We start from the raw sequence: 25,859 nt of genomic DNA on the forward strand, positions 1-25,859 counted from the left end.
TCAGAGATCGTGTCATAGCTGCAGAAAAGGAGGAAGTCATGGGGGATTGTCTACTGAGTCTCTGTGGGCGGAAGTTAGAAACAGGAAGGGGTCAATAACTCCACTGAGTGTTTTTTTAAAAATAGACCACCCAATAGTAATAGGGACATCGAGGAACAGATAGTCAGACAGATTCTGGAAAGGTGTAATAATAACAGGGTTGTTGTGGTGGGAGATTTTAATTTCCTAAATATTGATTGCTATCTCCCTAGAGCATACATGTCAAACTCAAGGCCCGCGGGCCAAATCCGGCCCGCGGTGGAATTATCTTTGGCCCGCGAGATAATATCTAATTACTATTAAAGCTGGCCCCAGTAATCGAAGCGCCTATGGCGTATGATATAGCTAATGCTGAGTTTATTCAGGTACCAGGTTTTCAGGATTTTTAGTGTTTATTCGGCAGTCTTCTTCATAAGAAACGGAATTTGTAAAGTGAAACACTTTGTAGTTATAGCAGAGACTGAGACACATGAGAGCAGGCTGTAAAAACAGAGGCAACGAAAGCTGTGTTCGCACGCGTCCGACTGATCCGGCCCGCATGAAGCTGCATTTTGCTCAATCTGGCCCGTGACCTAAAATGAGTTTGACACCCCTGCCCTAGAGCAAGGAGTTTGAATGGGGCGGACTTTGTTAGGTGTGTTCAGGAAGGTTTCCTGACACAATATATAGACAGGCCTACAGAGGACAGGCTGTACTTGATCTAGTATTGGGAAATGAACCCAGTCGGGTGTTGGGTCTTTCAGTGGGAGAGCATTTTGGAGATAGTGATCACAGTTCTATCTCCTTTACCATAGTATTTGAGAGGGATAGGAACAGACAAGTTAAGAAAGCGTTTAATTGGATTAAGGGGAAAATGAGCTATCAGGCAAGAACTTAGAAGCATAAATTGGAAACAGATGTTCTCAGGGAAGTGTACAGCAGAAATGACTTGAGAGAACAGGACCAATCAAGTGTGACAGTGGAAAAGTGTGTATGGAACTGGAGGAGATAGCAGAGGTACTTAATGAATACTTTGTTTCAGTATTTACTACAGAAGAGGATCTTGGCGTTTGTAGGGATGACCTACAGCAGATTGTAAAGCTTGAACATATAGACATTAAGAAAGAGGATGTGCTGGAACTTTTGGAAAGCATCACGTTGAATAAGTCTCCAGGATCGGATGAGATTTACCCCAGGCTACTGTGGGAGGTGAGGGAGGAGATTGCTGAGTTTCTGGCAATGATCTTTGCATCAACAATGGGGACGGGGAGGTTCCCGGAGGATTGGAGGGTTGCAGAATTTGTTCCTTTATTCAAGAAAGGGAGTAGAGATAGCCCAGGAAATTATAGACCAGTGAGTCTTACTTCAGTGGCTGATAAGTTGATGGAGAAGATCCTGAGAGGCAGGATTTATGAACATTTGGAGAGGCATAATATGATTAGGAATGGTCAGCATGGCTTTGTCAAGGGCAGGTTGTGCCTTACAAACCTGATTTAATTTTTTGAGGATGTGACTAAACACATTGATGAAGGAAGAGCAGTAGATGTAGTATACATGGATTTCAGCAAGGCATTTAATAGGGTACCGCATTGCAAGGGTTATTGAGAATGTAAGGAGGCATGGGATCCAAGGGGACCTTGCTTTGTGGATCCAGAACTGGCTTGCCCACAGAAGGCAAAGAGTGGTTGTAGACAGGTCATATTCTGCATGGACATTGGGGACCAATGGTGTACGTTCGTTTGATGGAGCGGGCGCCGGAGTAGAGGAAGACAGAGTAGGAAGGCTTTGTCTCCAGAGGCTTCGGCGAGCAGAGGCTGAGGACGAGCTTCACTCCAAGTGAGGTAAGGCCGAGTAAGTTCCTTTAAAAGAAGAATGTTTCAAAAGTTGAGACAACGTATTGGGTAGGTCATGACAGCTGAGATCGGCCCCGTGGTTTGTTCATCCTGCAGCACGTGGGAAATCAGGGATACTTCCAGTGTCCCTGACGACTATGTGTGCAGGAAGTGTGTCCAGCTGCAGCTTCTGGCAGACCGCATTGAGCGTCTGGAGCTGCGATTGCATTCATACTGGAGCATCTGCGATGCTGAGAAAGTCGTGAATAGCACGTTCAGTGAGTTGGCCACAGCACAGGTAAAGACTACACAGGCAGAAAGGGAAGGGGTGGCCACTAGACAGCGTAGCAGTAGGCAGGAAGTGCAGGAGTCCCCTGGGGTCATCTCCCTCCTAAACAGATATACTGTTTGGATACTGTTGGGGAGATGTCTCATCAGGGAAAGGCAGCAGCAGCCAAGTTCATTGCACCATGGGTGGCTCTGCGGCACAGGAGGGAAGGAAAAGGAGTGGGAGAGCTATAGCGATAGGGGATTCGATTGTAAGGGGAATAGATAGGCGTTTCTGCAGCCGCAAACGAGACTCCAGGTGGATATGTTGCCTCCCTGGTGCAAGGGTCAAGGATGTCTCTGAGCGGCTGCAGGACATTCTGGAGTGGGAGGGTGAACAGCCAGTGGTCGTGGTGCACATAGGTACCAACGATATAGGTAAAAAACGGGATGAGGTCCTACAAGATGAATTTAGGGAGTTCGGAGATAAATTAAAAAGTAGGACCACAAAGGTAATAATCTCTGGATTACTACCAGTGCCACATGCTAGTCAGAGTAGAAATAGGAGGATATTTCAGATGACTACATGGCTTGAAAAATGGTGCAAGGGGGAGGGATTCAGATTTCTGGGGCATTGGAACCAGTTCTGGGGGAGGTGGGACCAGTACAAACAGGACGGTCTGCACCTGGGCTGGACTGGAACCAATGTCCTAGGGGGAGTGTTTGCTACTGTTGTTTAGGAGGATTTAAACTAATGTGGCAGGGGGATGGGAACAAGTGCAGAGAGACAGAGGGGTGTAAAATGAGGGTAGAAGCAAAACGTAGTAAGGTGAAAAGTAAAAGTGGCAGGCAGGCAAATCCAGGGCAAAAATCAAAAAGGGCCATTTTTCAACATAATTGTACAAGGGCTAAGAGTGTTGTAAAAACAAGCCTGAAGGCTTTGTGTGTCAATGCAAGGAGCATTCGTAACAAGGTGGATGAATTGAATGTGCAGATAGTTATTAATGAATATGATATAGTTGGGATTACAGGAGACATGGCTCCAGGGTGACCAAGGATGGGAGCTCAACATCCAGGGATATTCAATATTCAGGAGGAATAGACAGAAAAGAAAAGGAGGTGGGGTAGCATTGCTGGTTAGAGAGGAGATTAATGCAATCGAAAGGAAGGACATTAACCTGGAGGATGTGGAATCGATATGGGTAGAGCTGCATAACACTAAGGGGCAGAAAACGCTGGTGGGAGTTGTGTACAGGCCACCTAACAGTAGTAGTGAGGTTGGGGACAGCATTAAACAGGAAATTAGAAATGTGTGCAATAAAGGAACAACAGTTATAATGGGTGAATTCAATCTACATAAAGATTGGGAGAACCAAATTGGTAAGAGTGCTGACGAAGAGGATTTCTTGGAATGTATGCGGGATGGTTTTCTGAACCAACATGTTGAGGAATCAACTAGAGAGCAGGCCATTCTAGACTGGGTATTGAGCAATGAGGAAGGGTTAGTTAGCAATCTTGTCGTGCGAGGCCCCTTGAGTAAGAGTGACCATAATATGGTGGAATTCTTCATTAAGATGGAGAGTGACATAGTTAATTCAGAAACAAAGGTTCTGAACAAAGAGTAACTTTGAAGGTATAATTAGCTAAGATAGACTGGCAAATGATACTTAAAGGGTTGACGGTGGATATGCAATGGCAAGCATTTAAAGATCGCATGGATGAACTACAACAATTGTTCATCCCAGTTTGGCAAAAGAATAAACCAGGGAAGGTAGTGCACCCGTGGCTGACAACGGAAATTAGAGATATTATCAATTTCAAAGAAGAAACATACAAATTAGCCAGAAAAAGCAGCACACCTGAGGACTGGGAGAAATTCAGAGACCAGCAGAGGAGGACAAAGGACTTAATTAGGAAAGGGAAAAAAGATTATGAGAGAAAGCTGGCAGGGAACATAAAAACTGACTGTAAAAGCTTTTACAGATATGTGAAAATAAAAAGATCGGTTAAGACAAATGTAGGTCCCTTACAGTCAGAAACAGGTGAATTGATCATGGGGAACAAGGACATGGCAGACCAATTGAATAACTACTTTGGTTCTGTCTTCACTAAGGAGGACATAAATAATCTTCCGGAAATAGTAGGGGACAGAGGGTCTAGTGAGACGGAGGAACTGAGGGAAATACATGTTAGTAGGGAACTGGTGTTAGGTAAATTGAAGGGATTAAAGGCAGATAAATCCCCAGGGCCAGATGGTCTGCATCCCAGAGTGCTTAAGGAAGTAGCCCAAGAAATAGTGGATGCATTAGTGATAATTTTTCAAAACTCTTTAGGTTCTTCATAGCATGGATTTGTGAAAGGGAGGTCGTGTCTGACGAATCTTTTAGAATTTTTTTTGAGGATGTAACTAATAGAGTGGATAGGGGAGAACCAGTGGATGTGGTATATTTGGATTTTCAAAAGTCCCACACAGGAGATTAGTGTGCAAACTTAAAGCACACGGTATTGGGGGTATGGTATTGATGTGGATAGAGAATTGGTTGGCAGACAGGAAGCAAAGAGTGGGAGTAAACGGGACCTTTTCAGAATTGCAGGCAGTGACTAGTGGGGCACCGCAAGGCTCGGTGCTGGGACCCCAGTTGTTTACAATATCTATTAATGATTTAGACGAGGGAATTAAATGCAGCATCTCCAAGTTTGCAGATGACACGAAACTGGGTGGCAGTGTTAGCTGTGAGGAGGATGCAGGGAGAATTGGATAGGTTAGGTGAGTGGGCAAATTCATGGCAGATAATGTGAGGTTATCCACTTTGATGGCAAGAACAGGAAAACAGATTATTATCTGAATGGTGGCTGATTAGGAAAAGGGGAGGTGCAACAAGACCTGGGTGTCATTGTACACCAGTCATTGAAAGTGGGCATGCAGGTATAGCAGACGGTGAAAAAGATGAATGGTATGTTGGCATTCATAACAAGAGGATTTGAGTACAGGAGCAGGGAGGTTCTACTGCAGTTGTACAGGGCCTTGATGAGACCACACCTGGAGTATTGTGTGCAGTTTTGGTCCCCTAATCTGAGGAAAGACATTCTTGCCGAAGAGGGAGTACAAAGAAGGTTCACCAGATTGATTCCTGGGATGGCAGGACTTTCATAAGAAGAAAGACTGGATCGACTAGGCTTATACTCACTGGAATTTGGAAGATTGGGGGGGGGGGGTGGATCTTATTGAAACGTATAAAATTCTAAAGGGTTTGGACGGGCTAGATGCAGGAAGATCGTTTCTGATGTTGGGGAAGTCCAGAACAAGGGGTCACAGTTTAAGGATAAAGGGGAAGCCTTTTAGGACCGAGATGAGGAAAAACTTCATACAGAGAGTGGCGAATCTGTGGAATTCTCTGCCACAAGAAACAGTTGAGGCCAGTTCATTGGCTGTATTTAAGAGGGAGTTAGATATGGCCCTTGTGGCTAAAGGGATCAGGGGGTATGGAGAGAAAGCAGATACAGGGTTCTGAGTTGGATGATCAGCCATGATCATACTGAATGGCGGTGCAGGCTTGAAGGGCCAAATGGTCTACTCCTGCACCTATTTTCTATGTTTCTATGTCCGTGATCTGCTCTGGGACCCCTTCTCTTCATGATTTTTACAAATGACCTGGATGAGGAACTGGAGGGATGAGTTAGTAAATTTGCTGATGACACAAATGTTGGGGGTGTTGTGGATAGTGTGGAGGGCTGTCAGAGGTTACAGCCGGACATCGGTAGGATGCAAAACTGGAATGAGTAATGACAAATGGAGTTTAACCCAGACAAGTGTGAGGTGGTTCATTTTGGTAGGTCAGACATGATGCAGAATACAGTATTAATAATAAGACTCTGGGCAGTGTGGAGGACCAGAGGGATTTTGGGGTTCGAGTCCATAGGACACTCAAAGCTGCTGCGCAGGTTGACTCTGTTGTTAAGGCAGCATACGGTGCATTGGCCTTCATCAACTGTAGGACTGAGTTTAGGAGCCAAGAGGTAATGTTACAGCTATATAGAAACCTGGTCAGGCCCCACTTGGAGTACTGTGCTCATTTCTGGTCACCTCACTACAGGAAGGAAATGGAAACTATAGAAAGGGTGCAGAGGAGATTTACAAGGATGTTGCCTGGATCGGGGAGCATGCCTTTTGAGAATAGGTTGAGTGAACTGGGCCTTTTCTCCTTGGAATCACGGAGGTTGAGAGGTGACCTGATAGAGGTGTATAAGATGAGAGGCACTGATCATGTGGATAGTCAGAGGCTTTTTCCCAGGACTGAAATGGCTGGCATGAGAGGGCACATTTTTAAGGGTGCTGAGGTGATGTCAGGGTGTTTAGCATGGCTTCATATGTGGTAGGTCATGTCTAACCAATCTTAGACAGTTTTCAAGGAAGTAACTAGGAACGTTGATGAAGGCAAGGTGGTGAATGTTGTCACCGTGGGCTTCAGCAGGTCATTTAGACAAGGTCCCACACGAGAGGTTGGTCAAGGAGGTTCAGTTGTTAGGCATTCAAGGTGAAGTAGTAGCTTGGATTAGACATTGGCTTTGTGGGAGAAGCCAGAGAGTGGTACTAGATGGTTACCTCTCTGACTGGAGGCCCGTGGCTAGTGGAGAGGTGCGAGGATCGGTGCTGGGTCCGTTGTTGCTTGTCACCTAGATGAACAATCTGGATGATAATGTGGTTAACTGGATCAGTAACAACACTTTGGTAGTAGGGTACTAAGGAGAGTGGTAGAACAGTGGGATCTGGTAATACAGAATCAGAATCAGGTTCATTATCACTGGCATGTGTCGTGAAATTTGTTAACCTAACAGCAGTATAGTGCAGTACATGATAATATGGAAATAAAAATCAATCAATAAATAAATTGCAGTAAGTTTATCTATGTACAAACTTACTGTATGTTTCCACTATTGGGGAGTGGTTGCCAAGAATACAGAGAATACGTACACAACGCTGGAAGAACTCAGCAGGTATGTATTCTTTGATCCACAGCATCTGCAGTTGTATTTTTGTGCCAAGAATACAAATGTCCCAGATACACCCATGGTAGATAATGGTTAGTAAAATGTTTGGGGCAGTTTGGAGTTTCAATTCCAACACACCTGCTGTACACTGAAAATGTCAAACTCAGCAAAGAATCCACTTCACTGAGTTGTTCTTACCATATTTGGTGCAAATTTGGCTAACCTGGTTTGACTTTCCAACAGAATACCAGTCCCACTGGACTGCACTTAACAATTGCACTCCCACAACCTACCTTCCTCTTTTACTCCTAGGCCAGCTGGGCATGCTGTGTGCTGTTTGGCCCTCAGACAGTTTTCAGTGCAATAATACCCTGTCATGGGCTCACATATCGTATCGTGAGTGTAACTACATGGTTGTTCAATTTGAAGTCCCAGCTCTGTAAACAGAAAACATTTATGAGGTTGAATTAATATGAACTGCTTTCTCTTTCAACTCCAGCATTTGAATAGATATTTAATCTCTCTTGCACTCCCCAAATCTATCATCCTCTGTCTTAAAAATGCTCAGCAGCTGAATGGAAATAAAGCAAGGCAGACGTCTATCCCATTGCTTCATTAGGCACAAGGCCATTCATCCCATCGAGTCTGCTCTCCATTCTATCATGGCTGATGTCAGAATCAGATTTAATATCACTGGCATATGTTATTTTGCGGTAGCCTTATTTTGCAATACAGAATAATTTTTAAAAACTATCAATTACAATAAGAAATATATATATAATTAAATTCAATAGCGCAAAAAGAGAGCAAAGGAATAGTTTGGTGATGTTCATTGCCCATTCAGAAATCCAATGGAAGAGGGGAAGAAGCTGTTCCTGAAACATTGAATGTGTGACTTCTGGCTCCTGTACCTTCAGTACCATCAGGGCAGAGGTACAGAAACCCTGAAGAAAGCTTCTAGCTCGGGTGAGTCTTGAGAAAGTGTTAAACTCCCTGCCTAGCTTTGTACACAACACACTGCGATGGCAGCTGATGTACGTACGCCTTTGGAATGTGGGAGGAAATTGAAACATCCAGAGGAAACCCATGTGGTCACAGAGAGAACGTACAAACTTCTTACAGAGAGCGGCAGAAATCAAAGATCGATCTTACAACTGGCACTCTGTAAAGTGTTACACTAACTGCTACGTTACTAGACGTTCTTTTAATCTGAACCCAGTGAGTTATGGTCTACCAGGGGTCTGTATTCTCAATCCTAGAATCCAGATTTTAGATTCCCAATTCCTGGAACCCAGAATTCCCAATTACTATCCTGTCCCCTGAACTCCGATCGTTGCCTGGGCCCGAATGCCTGGTCCCTACTCTCCAATCCCAAATTCCTGATCACTGGCTTAAATCCCGAATTCCTGCTCCCTGTCTCCTGCCTAGAATTCTCAATCGCCTTCCTAGGTCCTGAATTCCAAGTATTTACACTCAGTGGCCACTTTATTCAGAACCCCCTTTACCTAATAAAGAGGCCACTGCGTGTATGTTCATGGTCTTCTGCTGCTGAGGCAAACCCATTTCAAGGTTTGACTTCCTGTGCATTTAGAGATGCTCTTCTGCACATCACTGCTGTTACATGTGGTGATTTGAATTACTCTCACCTTCCTGTCTGCGTGAACCAGTCTGGCCATTCTCCTCTGACCTCTCTCATTAACAAAGCGTTTTCACCCACAGAACTTCCGCTCTCTGTATGTTTTTCTTTTTCATTCCGTTCTCTAAACTCTAGAGAGAGTTGTGTGTGAAAAATCGCAGGAGATCAGCAGTTTCTTCGATACTCAAACCACCCTGTCTGGCACCAACAATCACTCCATGGTGAAAGTCACTTAGATTACACTTCTTCTCCATTCTGATGTTTGGTCTGAACAACAACTGAACCTCTTGACCATGTCTGCATGCTTTCATGCACTGAGTTGCCTCCACGTGACTGGTTGATTTGATATTTGCATTAACAAGCAGGTTTACAAGTGTACCTAATAAAGTAGCCACTGAGTGTAAATTCTCAATCCATACCTTGATTACACGATTTACACTCCAAACATTTCTCCGATCCAGTGTCACGGTCAGAGTATTCCCCATCTGGGCATTGTTCACACTGTGTGCTGAATTGACGAGTGCAGTGTTCAGATACTCTCTTACCTGCAACAAGACATGTACATGGGGAAAGGCAGGCATGGAGTTACAAAACAATCAGGTAACCAGTTACAATGCAGGTTATCAAAAAAAACCTCACCTGAGAAATGGTATTGTTACTAAACAAATAACAATAACTAAGGATCATTATGATACGCAACAGGGATTGTGTTAGCAAATTGGTATTGAGGTCTTTCTTTGATAGAGCACTTGGTTACATTCCAGTTCTGTGGGTTTTGAGGAGGTTGATAAGGCCAATGTGGGCTGCACAGTCTCTACCACAGTGGAGTGTGTGACTGGACAGGTTTGTGAGATGGTGAGTTTATTCTTCTATTTACACTGGGCTTCTGTGTGTTCCCAATTCAGAGGGCGCTACAGCACAGAAACAATCTCTTCTGCCCATCTAGTCCGTGCTGGTCTGGTCTTCTGTGTAGTCCCACCTATGGAGAATCATAACCATCCAGACCTCTCTCATCCATGTAGCCGTCCAATCTTAGGTCTTTCTTAGGTCTGGAAGCTCATTTCACACATGCACCTCCCTCTTATTGGAGGGAGATCCCCCTCAAGTTCTCCTTAAATATTTTACCTTTCACCTTGAACCTATGACCTCTAGCTTTAGTCTCACTGAACCTGAGGGGATAAAACCTGCAAGCATTCACCCTATCGATACCCCTCATAATTTTATACACGAGATCTCCACTCATTCTCCTTCACTCCTGGGAATGAAGTCCTAACCTAATGAACCTATCCCTGTAACTCAAGTCCTCAGTTCCCTGCAACATCCTGAGAAGTTGCTTGGATGCTCCTTCCCCATCCTGAACAGTTGAAGTTTAGGGACTCCTATTTTCCGATGAGAATTTACAACTTTCCGAGGTAGCTTTGACAATCTCCTCGAATGTTCCTAACGTTCCAAGTGGTAACTACTTCCTGCAACAAATCTCAGAACAGTTTGCTTCAGGAAGCTCGTGTGCCTACAAACAACACCATGGCCCACCCATCAGAGCTAATTGACCAGCACTGGGGTTGCAGGCCTGATGTCAGATCCCTCAAGAACTGGTCATACATGTGAATGAGAAACCAATTGCTCTGCAGAAACATTAAAGACAGGTCTTCAATTCTCTATAACCAAAGGAGAAAGAGCAGTCTTTTATCTCATACTAAAAGGGAAATGCCACTAATGAATCATTTCTTAATTTTAACCACTCATACCTTAAGCATTTTTATGTTTAAAAAATCTATAGTTTCTGTTGTGGTAGGGATTCCATACAATAGAGGCATGGCTTACCTGCTTCACATAATGGACAGCACCAATCTTTATATTTATACTCAAATTCTGTACAATCATTTGCATGTGAAGCTTCTATTAACACCAGTGGCAGGATCAGATAACCTGTAATTAAATAGTTAAATTAAGGGATTTTAATAGTGCTGGAGAAATACTTACTTTTGAAATCACACAGTATTACTGGTGATTATTTTGTAAGTTATTTTACTGTAATCCATAGATTCAATGTATTATCTCACAAAGCAGTACAGATTTACAACTATAATCAAAAGTGCAATTCTGCTTTCCATCAAACAGTTAGGACAACTTATTAGCAGATTTTCAATGTCTAGATAATTACAGAAAAGTACTTTTGTGATGAATACAGAATTTCATTGATAATTAACCAAAACAAAAACATAACAGTTACTCAGCTTATTTCAAAAGTCATTGTACTTGAAAGTTATTTGAACACAGAAAATGCTGAAATTTTTCAGCAGGTCACTTAGTATCTGAGGGAAAGAAACAGAGTTAATTTTTCAGGTTGACAAGTAAATTACTGCAGATGCTGGAAAATAAACAAGAAGCAAACTCTAAGATGTTCCATTGAAATTCCTCTGGTAGATCACTTGGTTAAACTCCAGTTCCACCTGTTCAGAGTTGAGAGGTGATAAAGCAAATGTCGGCCCCACAGACCTTACCACAGTGGAGCATGAGACAGGGCGGGTGAATAGTTTGTGAGATGGTGTGATTCTTCTATTTACACTGGGCTTCCAATAGTCATAGAGTCACCCACACTGAATGAGTGTTACTGAATATTCTGAAATAAAATTGGAACACAATCTTCACCTACCCACAATGACTCTACTGTTGTATTATTGAAAGCTGGAGCCACATTTTTCCACCTTTAACCTTGGGCTCCATCCTATCCAGACATTCTATGTGTTTCATCCCATCCTCCCCACTTTTGCTTTCTCACTTTCCAGATCTGACACTGGATTATTCATCAGTTAATTCTATTTTTCTCTCAGCAGATACTGCCTGACCAATCAAAAGCATGCATTAGTTTTACTGAAAACGTATAGTCAACTATGAAGTAATACAGTATATTGATCAGGTGAATGGTCTTTGAATGGGACCAACTACATACCTGCGAATAATATTGCAAGATTAGGGATCCCCATCCAATGGTAAACAATGCTGTCAACAATGAGATGTTTCGGTTGACAGTCTGTGATTTCCAATCCTCAGTCTTCTATTACACATCTGCAAAACATGACAGCAAATAATAACATCCTGTTATTGGTCCTGATGAAGGATCTCAGCCTGAACTCTCGACTGTTTATTCATTTCCATAGATGCTGCCCGACCTACTGAGTTCCTCCAGCAATTTGTGTGTGTTGCTTAGCATTTAGAAACAGTTTTTCCAACTTCAAATTTCAAACTGTACAAATACAAAAATGAAAAAAGAATAATAATAATAATAACAAATAAAGTAATAAATATTGAGAATATGAGTTGTCGAGTCCAGCGGTTGTGGAATCACTTCAGTCTTTGGGTGACTGAAGTTGTCTACGCTGGTTCAGAAGCCTGGGGATTGAGGGGTGATAACTGTTACTAAACCTAGTGGTGTGGGATTCACAAAAGGAACAGAATTAGAATATTTTAGACCTTGATTTATCAATGTATACAAATGCCACTACTGAGTCAAATGCCACAATGATAGTGGACAGCATAAAGCTAATCTTTCATTGCAAGATCTCCCAGCTCATTGATAATAGGCAACAGGTATGTGAGCATAGGTGGCTATTTGAGGACAGCAAACTCTGAAGCAATAAATTATCTCAGAATTGTAAATAAGGAGAATGCTGTTTTGATGACCCATTGGTGAAAACATCAACATGGGTTTAAAGGACTCAGTAAGGTCATTTTTTATGTGTGATTCCCAGCTACACAGACGCCCCTGCTGCCCCACCATGGTGCAGAAGGTTGGTGATGGGACCTTTGAAGCTTGTGAAGACATTCTTGAAGGTGGGTTTTTTCTGGCACTTGTATGGTGCAAATATTACTTGTTACTTCTCAAAGGTTCTACCCATTTTTGATCGGCTGCAGGAAGAATTCAGAGTTAAAGGGTCTCTCAGAACAGAAAGGTATGATGAAACAAGGGGAGACATTGATGGGAACCTGAAGGAGGCTTTTGTACATTCGTTAGCCAAGGCTTGGAGCAGGGGTTGTTAAGACATTAAGACAGTCACTGTTGACTGTCCATTTTTCTGATTAACCTGCCAAGTACCTCCGGTATCATGTTGTGAACGAGCCGTCAGCTTCTGACATTGAGCCAGAGAAATAACATTGTGTATGTTACTAATGTCATATGCCATCACTCTTGCCATCGTCGTTCTATCTTTTGAACAATCTATCTCTCACTTAAGTGTTGCTAATGTCCTAGGCAGTGCCCATCGTGCTTCGGGCTGGAAGAAACCTCAATTTGCCACTCGCAATGAGTGATTCTGCTTTATTTTTCTGTAACTCTCCTCCCTAACATTCCAACTGTTTCAATCACTTCATGTGTTCCAAGGTCAGGGTGTGAGCTAGCAAAATGATGGACTGCTGTTGCTGAAGGAGTTTGGTAAGCTTTCCACGTCCCATGGACTGGGTACACCTTCCATCTCCTCCACAATGCGCTTCAGTATGATCCAACTTTTACACAGCAGAAAGACTCTCAAAAGCTTGACCAACTACATTCATAGTGTAGCTTTGAGACTGGGTATTGTCATGAGCAGTGCGTGACTGCGTGCCATAGAGGGTTGGTGAGACTGAGATTTGGACATACTGGTTTACTTGAGTTTCTTGAGTAGGTTTCTTGAGTAGCTGTAGTTACTGACTGTTATATTAATTAGAGCCATTAACCCCTTCTGCTATCTTCTTTTGTGTCACTGGTGGCTCGCACCCATCAGAAAGGTGTATTACCGCCATCTACTGTAACGGAGTATGAAGGGAGTCATGAAAGGGATCTTATCATAACACACCCCCCAAAACAGTTTTACTTAGAAAGTTCACCAGGGCCCTGCACAACTTAATCGTCCCAGTTTCAGGTGCCAGAATATCCTGCAAACTAGGCAGCCCAGATCTACCCAATAATTACCAAAACAGATTCCTACATTCTAACGAATGTCTGTGGCACACCATGATCTCACGTTCCACTGTCTCTGGGACCTTACAGACATCACACCCCCATTCCCACACTCACCAACAAGCAGAGTGTAAACCCGGATGTCCAAACCTCAGTCTGACCAACCACACATCTTCTCTCCTATTCCTTCCCAAAAGGCACCTCCTCTGAACTGCTGGAAACAAATTTTAATACTAGCTCCCTGTCCCAATCCTATCCCACAATTTCTGTCATTTCCAAATCCCAGCCTACCTAATACAAGTGTCACAACCTCTCTGCCACCTGTCCCACACCCCTCCCGTGACGCTCCACCCTCATCATTCCCATCATCCTTTGCTCCTGCCAGATTTACAAACTCACTCTCCGCTCCACATTGACAATTACAGTACTGTGCAAAAACCTTAGGCACCCTAGTTAAAAATAAAGAACGAAACATATTTGGACTATATTCTACATCTGTTTACCAGCTGGATGTACTTATGCCTGGCACGATCTGCCTTTTTTGGCATGAATCAAAAGCTGTTTACCGTGTCTCCGCACACATGATGACAAGAAGCTAACACTAAAACCACAAGCCTCAAGACCACCCTGCATCTCAACGGCTGAGGTTGAGGGAACCTTGTCGTTGATGTTGAACAGGTTCTTACTCATCCTGCAGATTAAAGCCACTTCAGCAGGAAGCTTGTTGAAGGTGAGCCACAGAGTTGTGGTGAAGATGGTTGAACAACAGGTTGGAGAAATGATGCAGACTTCCTTGGCCATCGTTCACACTGTCACTCAGTGCGCTGTGGGACTCATGAACATTTTGTGTGCTAGAGATTCATTCTTGACCTCATAGTCTACCTGGCCAATGTCCTTGCATCTTACTGTGCTGTTGAGAGGGCTCTCACTGGCTGCTTCACCGTCTGGTACAGGGTGAGGGGTCACTGCACAGGATCAAACAAGCTGCAGAGAGTTGTAAACTCAGTCAGCTCTATCATGGCCACTAGCCTCCGGAGTACCCAGGACATCTCCAGGGAGCAGTGCCTCAAAAAGATGCCACCCATCAATAAGGACCCCCATCAGCCAGGTCGTGCCTTGGTCTCATTGCTACCATCATGCAGGTCCTTCCAGCCCAATGAGCCCGTGCTGCCCAATTACACCAATGTGACCGACCAACCTACTAACTGGTACGTCTTTGGAGTGTAGGGAGACCAGAGTACCCGGAGGAAACCCATACAGTGACAGGGAGAACGTACAAGTTCCTTACAGACAGCGGCAGAATTAAACCCGGACCACGGTCGCTGTAAATAGCATTATGCTGACCACTACCATGACACCCCACCTGTGGAGATGGCATGGAGAACGTTCTTGGTACATGTGACAACAATAACTCAGATTTGAGAAGGATTGTGCATAATCCCTCATGATTGAGCCAAGTTGAGGAGGGGGCCCTCCTTTTCCATTTGAAACTATAATTCCTGAATTTATCCAGAATCTTCTCAAGGTGCAGACTGATGAAAAGTTGTCACCCTAATGACAAGTTGTGTATTAGCATTTTCAAAGGTTTTCGAGAATGAATCCAGACTTGGAACTCACTTTGCACCTTTTTGATGGATTTGAAAGACTTGATTTTGGTCAGACTACAGAGGAAACAGTTAAATTCTAACATGTGAGGGGTGACCTCATTGAAATCGATCGTATGCTGAAAGGGCCTCATTAGAATGGATGTGGAGAGGATGTTTCCGATGTTGGGGAGGTCTAAGACCAGACGAAGCAACCTTCGGATAGAAGGGCATCCTTTTGGAACCAAGATGAGGAGGAATTTCTTTAGCCAAAGAGGTGAATCTGTGGAACTCCTTGCCACAGGTGGCTGAAGTGGGGGCAAGTCATTGGGTATACTGTATTTAAGGCAGAGGTTGACAGATACTTGATTAGTCAGGGCTTGAAATATACATCAGGTCAAGCTGCCTCTGTGAGAAGAGAAATACAGTGAACATTTCAAGTCTGATGAAGCGACTGAACCTTGTTTAGTAATCTCAGTATTTCCGGTGTTTACATTGCTAACTTCCTGCCAATGGCGCTGTAAATGTGAGCTAGGGCGCCACCGTCTGGCATCTAGGGGTACTGCAGATACTTCGAAATCACCGCAAACTGCTTTTGACACGCAACAGGCTGGTTTAGGAGGTGATTGTGAAATATTTGTTAAGATAAACATGGAGAGGGAGTTCATGATTTGTAGCAGGAGATAAACGGACAAAACTTTTCCCAGGTTAGGGAGGAAAAAGCAGAGGCATCATTTCTCAGTCCCTGTTCAAAGTTCAAAGTAAATTTGTTATCAATTAGTCAAGGGTTCATATGACAGGAAAGCTGGAAGATCCAAGAAAGACAGGAAATGGGGGTGTCATTCAACATCTACACAGAGCACTGTCACAGGAAAGATTAATTTTCTTACAGCAAAACTGGAAAATAAAAGAGTACAATAGAATCAATTGAAAACTACACACAAAGTCCAACAAACAACCAATGTGCAAAAGAGGACAAACTGTGCAAATAAAAAAGTAAATAAATAGATTTATTATCTATCTTATTTATTTATAAATAGATTATAGAAATAGAGGGACAAATAGATGCACAAGGCATTTTCTACATTTGGAAAACATGACTCCAAAGAATTGTCACTTATCAAACGGTACAACTGTAACTCTACAAGGTCTTGTATGGCGCCAATATGAGAAGCAAGATCAGTTTTCAATAATTCAGCAAGCTGCACAAATTCTTCGTTAAGACTTTCTTCCAGATCTTCCGGATATGATTTAATAAGATTTGATGACCTCTTTACAATTTCTTCAGGTTAAGTTACTGTAACTGATGAAGGAATCCAAAAACATCATTCACCTTTAGAGAAGCTTTCTGCCTTTTTGACAGGGCAGAAAGCAAGAATCAATAATGGTGAGAATTGTTCAGCTTTTAAACTTCTGAGAAGGTGTTTGAGATTCAATGTGGATCAAGAGTGCTGGAACCACTGAAATCTTCACACTTAGTCAGATCCTTGGCTTTTTGCTCAATGTCTGAAAAAGTAGACCACATAGCTTGAATATATCCATGCAAGGATTCATAGAGTGCACAAGCTGTGTTCAAGTCTTGCCCAGAAGATTGCAAAGAAGCACTGGTCATTTGAAAATGCTGTAGTACTTGAGGACCCAATATTCATGGTTGAAAGTAGTCCACGAGCCTGTTGTTGACACTCTGCCTTCTGATCATTGTTATTTGGAACGTCATCCAAGCCTTGTTTTGTTGCAGAAAAGTTGTGTAAAAGTGCTTTTGTTGCATCTGCACGAGCTGACCACCTGGTATCTGACATTCTTTTCACAATGGGCAAATGAGCACCACCATCAGATAATGTAGCAGAAAGGAGATCCCACTGATAAGTAGAAGCAGAAAAAAAATGTGTAGGCTTTCTACAAATTGAAAGAAAATTAATGCTTCTTGACAACATTCAGCAGCACATTTTCCAACCAAATTTAGTGAATGTGCAAAACATGGAATGTAATCCGCAAACTCATTCAGCTCTTGAATTCGTGCTCATAAGCCACTGTACTTGCCACTTATGTTGCTGGCATTGTCATAACTTTGACCACGGCAGTCTTTTATATCAATGTCATTTTCCTTTAAAAAGTCAATTAAACTTTGAGTGAGCTGTTCAGCACTATGACCTTCCATATCCAAAAACTTCACAAATCTTTCAACTGGTCCAGATGGCAAAACATAGCGCACAGTCAAAGTCAGCTAGTCCGCATTAAATATATCTGGAGTAGAATCCAATGAAACAGAATAATACTTCACCGATAATGTGATCCAGTTTGCTGGATCCAATCAGATTGATGAATTCCTCACATGTTGTTTTAGATAGGAATGATTTATGCCCCCTTCCTTGGTTTGCATGAGCATTTATATGCTCTGCCAGAAAAGGGTCAAACTTGGCCAGTAATTCTAACAACCCCAAGTAATTTCCATTATGAGGAGAGCCAACAGCTTCATCACTACCACAAAATGAAAGGCCTTATTCTGCTAAAAACTTTACAACTTCAATTATTCGCTCTAGAAGTGTGCGCCAATCCTTCTGTTCAGTCTCCATTTCTTTCACAAGGTGGGAATCGACACATTGAGCTTTGTTTTTGTGCATCAACAGTGAAATTAAAGCTTGTCTATGTGAGGAACTTTCTTCATGTTGGCGTAATAGATTACCTGCATTTTTCCAGTCATTAAACCCCTCTTCACTAAACTTTGATGAACATCCTGAAGTCATAACCTCGCATGGGAAACAGAATAGGCTTCCTTTGCTTTCTGAATAGCATAAACAATTTCTTGCATGTTGCTTGTTTGTAGGTTTATGAACACAAGTAAAATAAGACTTCAGACAGTGCCGAGGTTTCTTTCCATTGTCATACAATCACATGGATGAAATCACTCTCAGCATGTTGACATTCACTACTTCCCTTGGCTATCCAATATTCACGATCACAATCGTTTGGCCATTCACCAATATCATTAGAGCACTTGTTCTTTCGCATTCAATGGACGCTGTTGCTGTGTTGTGCCTTCTGCCGCACTAGTGCTAGTTGTTCCTATATTTCCAGCTTCAGCCGTTATAGCACCATCACCATCTCCATGAACATCAAAATATTCTGTCAACTTATGTGTTTTTGATATCACAAGTTGGTCTCTTCTTCCTTTTTCTTCCTTCGCTTTACGTTTTGCACTTCCAGCAGCATAATGACGTCCAATATCTCTGGCTCTATTGTTCATTGCTATCTACATGAAAACAACAGCGTTGCAAGATCGTCGTTGTTGTGGCGTGGATGAAATCACCGAGCGTTATGTCACTGGTAGGTACAAGGCAGTTTCTTTATTCGACAAAATAAGCTTACAGCAGGCAGAGACCCCTGGCAGAACAGGTCTAACCACCTTGTGATTGAGGTTCAATATTTATTTGCTAAACAGAAAGGACAGTTCATAGTTATAGACAATTCTTTGAAGTTTTCACATCTTTTGATTAAATTCATTCTACCTATGCCAGTATGCCTAAACTTGCATTCATGGCCTTTGGGAATGCAAGTTAAAATCCTTAATACATTATCTTACGTGCTAACATAGAGGACAATTCATATTCAAAAAGCATAGATATGGTGTCTTCGCAACTACCTGTAAACTTAGCATTCTTGTCTCAGAGGCGCCAGAGATGCAATGTTACAAATGAAACTGGGTTCACAGCTTTTAGGAAATGCATTATTATGAACTCAGTCCACAACACTTTGTCAAAGGACAGAAGACTGATGGCTGAAGTCATTTATTTAAGTGTAAGTGAATCGTCTACCCAAAACTCACTCTAACAGTCGTGAGAATAGGATGAGATGCCGATTTCACCAGACTGCAGCTTGCAAGCATTTAGTGCGGGCGGGGCCCGTAGCATATGCTACTTTTAGGGTTAATCCAGCCCTGAACATGGTGTGCTGGACCCAAGGCTTCTGTACCTTCGGGCAGCATCCGTTGAAACAAGCAATCAACGTTTTGGGCTGATACCCTTCGTCAGGACTGAAGAACGAGGGGGCAGGGCCCTATAAAGAAGGTGGGGGGATGGTGGAGGGAGAAGGCTGGTGGGTGTCAGGTTAAAAACCAATCAGAGGAAAGATCAAGGGATGGGGGAGGGGAAGCAGGGAGGGGATAGGCCAGAGAGGTGAAGAAGGAATGTAAGGGGAAAGCACTATGAGTAGTAGAAGAAGGCAGAATCATGAGAGAGATGATAGGCAGCTGGAAGAGGAGGCAGAGTGAGAGTGGGATGGGGGAAGGGAGAGGGAGGGGATTACCAGAAGTTGGAGAATTCAATGTTCATACCAAGGGGCTGGAGACTACCCAGACGGTTTATGAGATGTTGCTCCTCCAACCTGAGTTTAGCCTCATCATGGCAGTAGAGGACGCCATGTATGGACATATCCGAATAGGAATGTGAAGCAGAGTTGAGGTGGGTGGCAACCTGGAGAACCTGTCTGTTGTGGCAGATGGAGCATAGGTGCTCGACGAAGCGGTCCCCCAATCTGCGTCGGGTCTCGCCGATGTAGAGGAGGCCGCACTGGGAGCACTGGATGCAATAGACGACTCCAGCAGACTCACAAGTGAAGTGTTGCCTCACCTAGAAGGATTGTTTGGGGCCCTGAATGGTGGTAAGGGGGGAGGTGTGGGGACAGGTGTAGCACTTACGCTTGCAGGGATAAGTGCCAGGTGGGAGATCTGTGGGGAGGGACGTGTGGACCAGGCAGTCATGGAGAGAACGATCCCTGCGAAAAGCAGAGAGGGGTAGAGAGGGAAAGATGTGCTTAGTGGTGGGGTTCTGTTGAAGGTGGCGGAAGTTGCAGAGGATAATAGGCTGGAATCTGGAGGCTGGTGGGGTGCTAGAGGAACACGGTCCCTGTTGTGGTGATGAGAGGATGGGGTGAGGGCCGAAGTGCAGGAAATGGAGGAGATGCGGGTGAGGGCATCATTGCTGACCGCAGAAGGGAAACCACGATTCTTAAAGAATGAGGACATTTGAGATGTCCTGGAATGGAAAGCCTCATCCTGGGAGCAGATGCAGTGGAGACGGAGGAACTGGGAATAGGGAATAGCATTTTTACATTTGGCAGGGTGTGAAGAGGTATAGTCAAGGTAATTATGAGAGTCAGTGGGTTTATAGAAGATGTCAGTGTACAGTCCGTCTCCAGAGATGGAGACCGAGAGATCGAGAAAGAGAAGTGTCCGAGATGGACCAAGTGAATTTGAGGGTTGGGTGAAAGTTAGAGGCCAAGTCAATGAAATTGACGAGCTCAACATGGGTGCAGGAAGCAGCACCAATGTAGTCATCAATGTAGCGAAGGAAAAGTTGGGGAGCAGTACCAGTATAGATATGGAGCATAGACTGTTCCACATAACCCACGAAGAGGCAGGCATAGCTGGGGCCCATGCGAGTGCCCATAGATACACCCTTGGTCTGAAGAAAGTGGGAAGAGCCAAAAGAGAAGTTATTAAGTGTGAGTACCAGTTCCACTAACCGTAGGGGTGTGGTGGTGTTGGGGAACTGATGAGGTCTATTGTCAAGAAAGTAGCAGAGGGCTTTGAGGTCTTCTTGATAGGGAATTGAAGTGTATAAGGATTGGACATAGTGAAAATGAAGCGGTCGGGACTGGGGAACTGTAAGTTATTGAAGAGGTGGAGTGCATGGGATGTATCCCGGATGTAGGTGGGGAGGGACTGAACTATTGTGACAAAATGGAGTCCAGGTAGGCAGATACAAGCTCGGTGGGGCAGCAGCAGGCCAAAACTATGGGCCTACCAGGACAGTCAGGCTTGTGGATCTTGGGGAGGAGGTAAAACCGAGCAGTGCGAGGTGTGGGAATTGAATTTTTTGGCTGAGGATGGAAGGTCTCTGGAGTTGATAAGGGCAGTGATGGTAATGGAAACAATGGTTTGATGTTTTTTGGTGGGGTCCTGTTCCAGGGTTAAGTAAGTGGAGGTGTAAGAAAGCTGCCGTTTGACCTCAGTGAGGTAGAGGTACGTCTGTGAGACTACTACGGCACCATCTTTGTCTGCGGGTTTGATGGTGAGGTTAGGATTAGTGTGGAGAGAGTGGAGGGTATTGGAGTATAAAAGTATAAACTTTAACTACGAAGTCAGTTACTTGCTATGCATGTACTCAATTTAGTAGACTGAAGTCTTAGGAATGTAGAAGACAGTGATGTGTTAATGAGAGGTAGCTAAAGAACTAAAGAAATGTAGATTAGAACATTGCTCGGTTCTGAGTTTATTATTTGCTATGCATGATGTACGTGCAGCACGTGTAAAATGCAACTAGAGATTGCTTTAAAAGCTGCTGTGTCCGAGGATCGGTGGGCAATCAGCGACTAGCGCTCAATGACTGTCTCAGCTTTGATTTGCAAATTAAAGTTTAACCCTTCTTGAAGAATCTTCTGCGTCTCTTGGTCATTTGTGAGGCACGAAAAACCACGACATAATTGGCGACCGCGGCAGGACCGGATAGAGACCCGCGGAAGGGAAACGGCAGATTGGGAACGCTTCCCGGTCCTCTAGGGACCCCCACAAGGCTAACAGAATTAAGGGTGCACCCAAACTAAAGGAAAGCGCTTTTTGCGACAATTTGGACTAAGAATTCTGTTGGCTTTGGGGAGGTCTTGGAGTCTCAGGAGTGTGGAACCACTGCCAAAGGGTCTCTCCGGTCCAAAGAATCTGGGAGAATTGGGGGTTAACAGAGGAGGCTCAGAGGATTGCTCAAGAACACTGCAGTGAGGGTAAGTACAAATAAGTTAATAAGACGTTAAGAAAAAGTCCACGTGGTGTTGGTAAATCCCTGTGGGTACCGCTTTGTATGAAACGAAGGGCTGAACGGGCAGGGAAAGTAGAATAGAATTATAGTAGAAAATCCTCGTGGATACCGCCTTAAGAGATAAGGGTCTGAACGGGCGAGGTGTTAGACTAGGCGTAGAATTAGAGTAAGTTATAGGAAGAAAAAGTCCATGTGGTGTTATAGGAAGAAAAAGTCCACGTGGTGTTAGACTAGGACTAGGTGTAGAATTAGAGTAAATAATATTATCCAGTAAACAAACTGTGAATCTCTGAAATACCTTAAAAAGAGAGAATAACATGACAGGTAAAGGAACAGCAGTAGAGATTCTGAGCAAAAAATTCCCATTTGTTCAAAATGAGATCACAAAAACTTCAGAAAAATGGGAAAAAAGAACCAAAAACCTGGTCACAAAGTGGCCAAAAGAAGGAACATTTGATGTAAGTTTGTGCGAAGAAATGGAGGAACTAATTAAAAATTACAAATCAAAAGATAAATCTAAGAAAAGAGAGCAAAAAAGAGAACGAGAAATGGAAGTGCTAAAACTCTTCAGAACGGAGGGAGAAAGGCTGAGGAGGACAGGTAGAATATTGATTACAAGCGAGGAAGACACTAAGGTGCTGGAGAAACAGCCTGTTAGAGAGAGAGAAGGGTACGGTGAGAAGCTGGCTTCAGCTCCGTACCCGGATGCGAAAGAAACAGAAAAACCCCCTCCCTATAATGAGGAAGGAACCCCCAAGCAGTGCCCCCTGCTGATGGGAACAGTAAACATGCAGGGAGAAGTCCAAGTTTGGGATAATGAGGAGGAAAAAAAACAATATGAGAAGGAAAAAGCAGCGATATGGCAGGAGATACAGGCAGAAAGGATAAAGATAGAACAGGTACAGAGAGAAATGCAAGAACAGATTGAACGGATGAAATACTTGAGAGAGGAAAAGGAATATGAGGAGTATCGATTATACCATAGAAATAAACAGACTAGAAAAGGTGACTCATTGGAGGAGCAAGAGTTAAATGGAGAGAGAGAGGATGTGAGAATTTGGGGAAAAGGTAGGAGGCAGAAGCCTAGAAGGACGGAAGGAGGCAGTAGGGGAGCGACTTGCGGAAGTAGAGAGAGAGCTAGATAAGTTACTGAAAGGGGATTGCCAGGAGAGATGCGAAAAATACTCTAGGGGCCAACCAAGTGTTGAATCAAGACAGAAAGGAAGGACTCCACAGGGAGACCGAGGGAAGAAGAGGACCCCGGAGACATTTGTGAGGGAGGCAGTAAAGACATACCCTGAGACAGATGGGGAGTCAGGCGAGGAGGAGAGCCAGGGCAGGTGGGAAGAAGGAGGAAGAATGATGCCGTTGTTGGTTAAAGGATCAGGACAAGTGCAGTATATCCCTTGGGGATCCCAGGACCTAGAAGGGCTGAAAAACACTCTGCCCAATTTCCATGAAGGAGCAGGGAAATGGATTAGAGCCTTTGAAGAAGAAACAGTGGGACGATTATTGGCTATGGGAGATTTGAAGGCACTGTTGATAAGGTTGATGGGAACCTCCAAATTTAACGAACTAATGGAAATGGCTGGCATAGTAAACTCGAACGACCCAAGAACTGATGGAGATGGGTTTGACAGAGTGAGGCAGAGGGTATGGCAGGCCCTCAGAAAGCTTTATCCACCCAAAGTGGACCCCAAAGCCTTAAAAGGGGATCCACTGGGAGACACTGAAAACCCAGCAGCCTACGTAGAAAACCAGTTGAAAAGGTGGAGACTGGAGACTGAGCAAGAGGTGGAGAATAGCTTACTTATGACCTCACTGTTCTGACATAGCATTTTGGATGCAATGCCTCCGCAAGTAAAATCCAAACTGGAGGAGGTGGTTGGGCTAACGTCAAAAACCCCACAAGAATTTAGAGACCACGTAGTCCATGCGGTTGAGAAATACCGGAAAGACAAACAAAGGTTGGCTGAGCAGCAGGAAGAGGTGCAAAGAAAGTTAATACAAATGCAGCTCAAAGAACTCAAAAAGAAGGAAAAAGAGAAAAACAAAAAGATGCTGCCAACAACCACCAGTTCGAGTACAGCCATCGAGCTGGACAAAGCACTGCTATATGGAGGGACCGATCATACTGTAAGACAAGGGCTGGAAAACCCCATGCCAATAATTAACTTTGAGGGAGCATTCCCACAAATGCTCTATCAGGAACAGGCTAAATTCAAACAGCCCAGACAGGACTGGAAGTCCCAAGGAGGGGGACAGAGGAGCTATGGGCAAAGGAGACCAGTGAGAAGACAGTGGGAAAGAGAGGTAGAGAGATTGTACTGGGAACGTAATCAGCCAGGTCACATGAGAAGAGATTGTCCGTTTATACTATGGCCTGTCACACACCGGCAGGAACTGATAAGAAGGGAACTAAAGTTTAGCCAAGGACCAGCCCCCACCGGCCCAAGCGGACCTGTGAACCCCTATGCGAGGTATTAGGGGTGCCCCGAGAACTTGAGTGGGAAGGGACATTACCCAATGATAACAAGGGAGGCAGATGAGGAACCCATTGTTCAGGTTATGTTAGAAGGGCAACTGACACCAATGATGATAGATACTGGAGCCACGTACACTTGCGTACAGCCACAGTATGCCCTTCACCTTCCCATGCCAGGAAAGTTTATTAAGACGGTAGGGTTCTCGGGGAAAACACAGTTGACACAGTGCACGGCTCCAGTGTGATTGAGAATGGGAAATAAAGAAATTGTTTTGCCAGTGCTGGTATTTAAAGGGACTCCGATTAATTTGTTAGGCAGAGATGCCTTGTTGAAACTGGAATTAAAATTAGAATGCACCAAAAATGGGCTGAGTGTGAAAAGAGCAGGGGCTCAATTGATAGTGCGAGAAGACAAGAAGGCTAATGTCTTTTGGATAGGAGACATCGCAGACCAGATTCAGGAAACCTGGGAAAAATGGAAAAAGGGCGTGCAGGCTATATTACCCAGGGCTGTAATGCCCAAATCTGAGCTACATTGTACAGTGATTTTTGACGAGACTCAGAACAGGGAATTAGAAGAGAGATGGCACCTGGAGGTATGTACCCAGCAGCACCTGGAAGGGGAGGCTGTGATAATTGGAAAGCAAGGGGCAGCTTTACAAGTTAAGTGGAACAGCTTTTTAGAAAAATGGTACAGGATACCGGAGGCTGCGCCCCACGTAACGTTGTTGGTAAATAAGGGATATCAGTCTAAAGACTTAGGACCTTTAGTTAAGAGTGCTGAAACCGTAACAGTGTGGAGGAAAATCACGCCAGAGGTGTGGATATCAGAAAACAACAATTGTATTAAAATAATGGTAAGTGTAGATATGGTAGGGACAGTGAGAGAGGTCGAAATAACTCCCCAACCACACATGCCCGTGCTGGGAAAGGAAAGAGGCCAGCAGAAAGATAAAAGGTTAGATGAGTTGCCGTCTATTCTGTGGTCACAGCATGACACGGACGTAGGGAAAATAAAAACAGCGAGTCCGGTGGAAATAAGGCTGAAAAGGGGAGCAATTCCACCCAGGAGACCACAATACCCTCTAAGACCAGAAGCGGAAGAGGGAATAGTGTCGACAGTGCAGGGGTTGCTTGAAATAGGAGTGCTTAAAAGAACAAACAGTCCATGCAATACCCCGTTGTTGCCGGTCTTAAAAGCAGATAAATCTAAGTGGAGATTGGTGCATGATTTGTGAGCGGTAAATGATGTGGTAGAGGACTGGCCAGCGGTAGTCCCCAACCCTCACACGCTTTTGACTAAT

At 43.9% G+C, this 25,859-nt stretch overlaps 1 protein-coding gene across 2 annotated transcripts in view; it reads right to left on the minus strand.

Annotated features, from left to right (window-relative positions):
- Positions 1 to 25,859, minus strand: part of LOC140718523 (tumor necrosis factor receptor superfamily member 14-like) — a 530,540-nt gene that overhangs the window by 16,138 nt on the left and 488,543 nt on the right. The window lies entirely within an intron of this gene.

Source organism: Hemitrygon akajei, chromosome 29 (assembly GCF_048418815.1).
Source record: "Hemitrygon akajei chromosome 29, sHemAka1.3, whole genome shotgun sequence".
NCBI classification, from domain to species: domain Eukaryota; kingdom Metazoa; phylum Chordata; class Chondrichthyes; order Myliobatiformes; family Dasyatidae; genus Hemitrygon; species Hemitrygon akajei.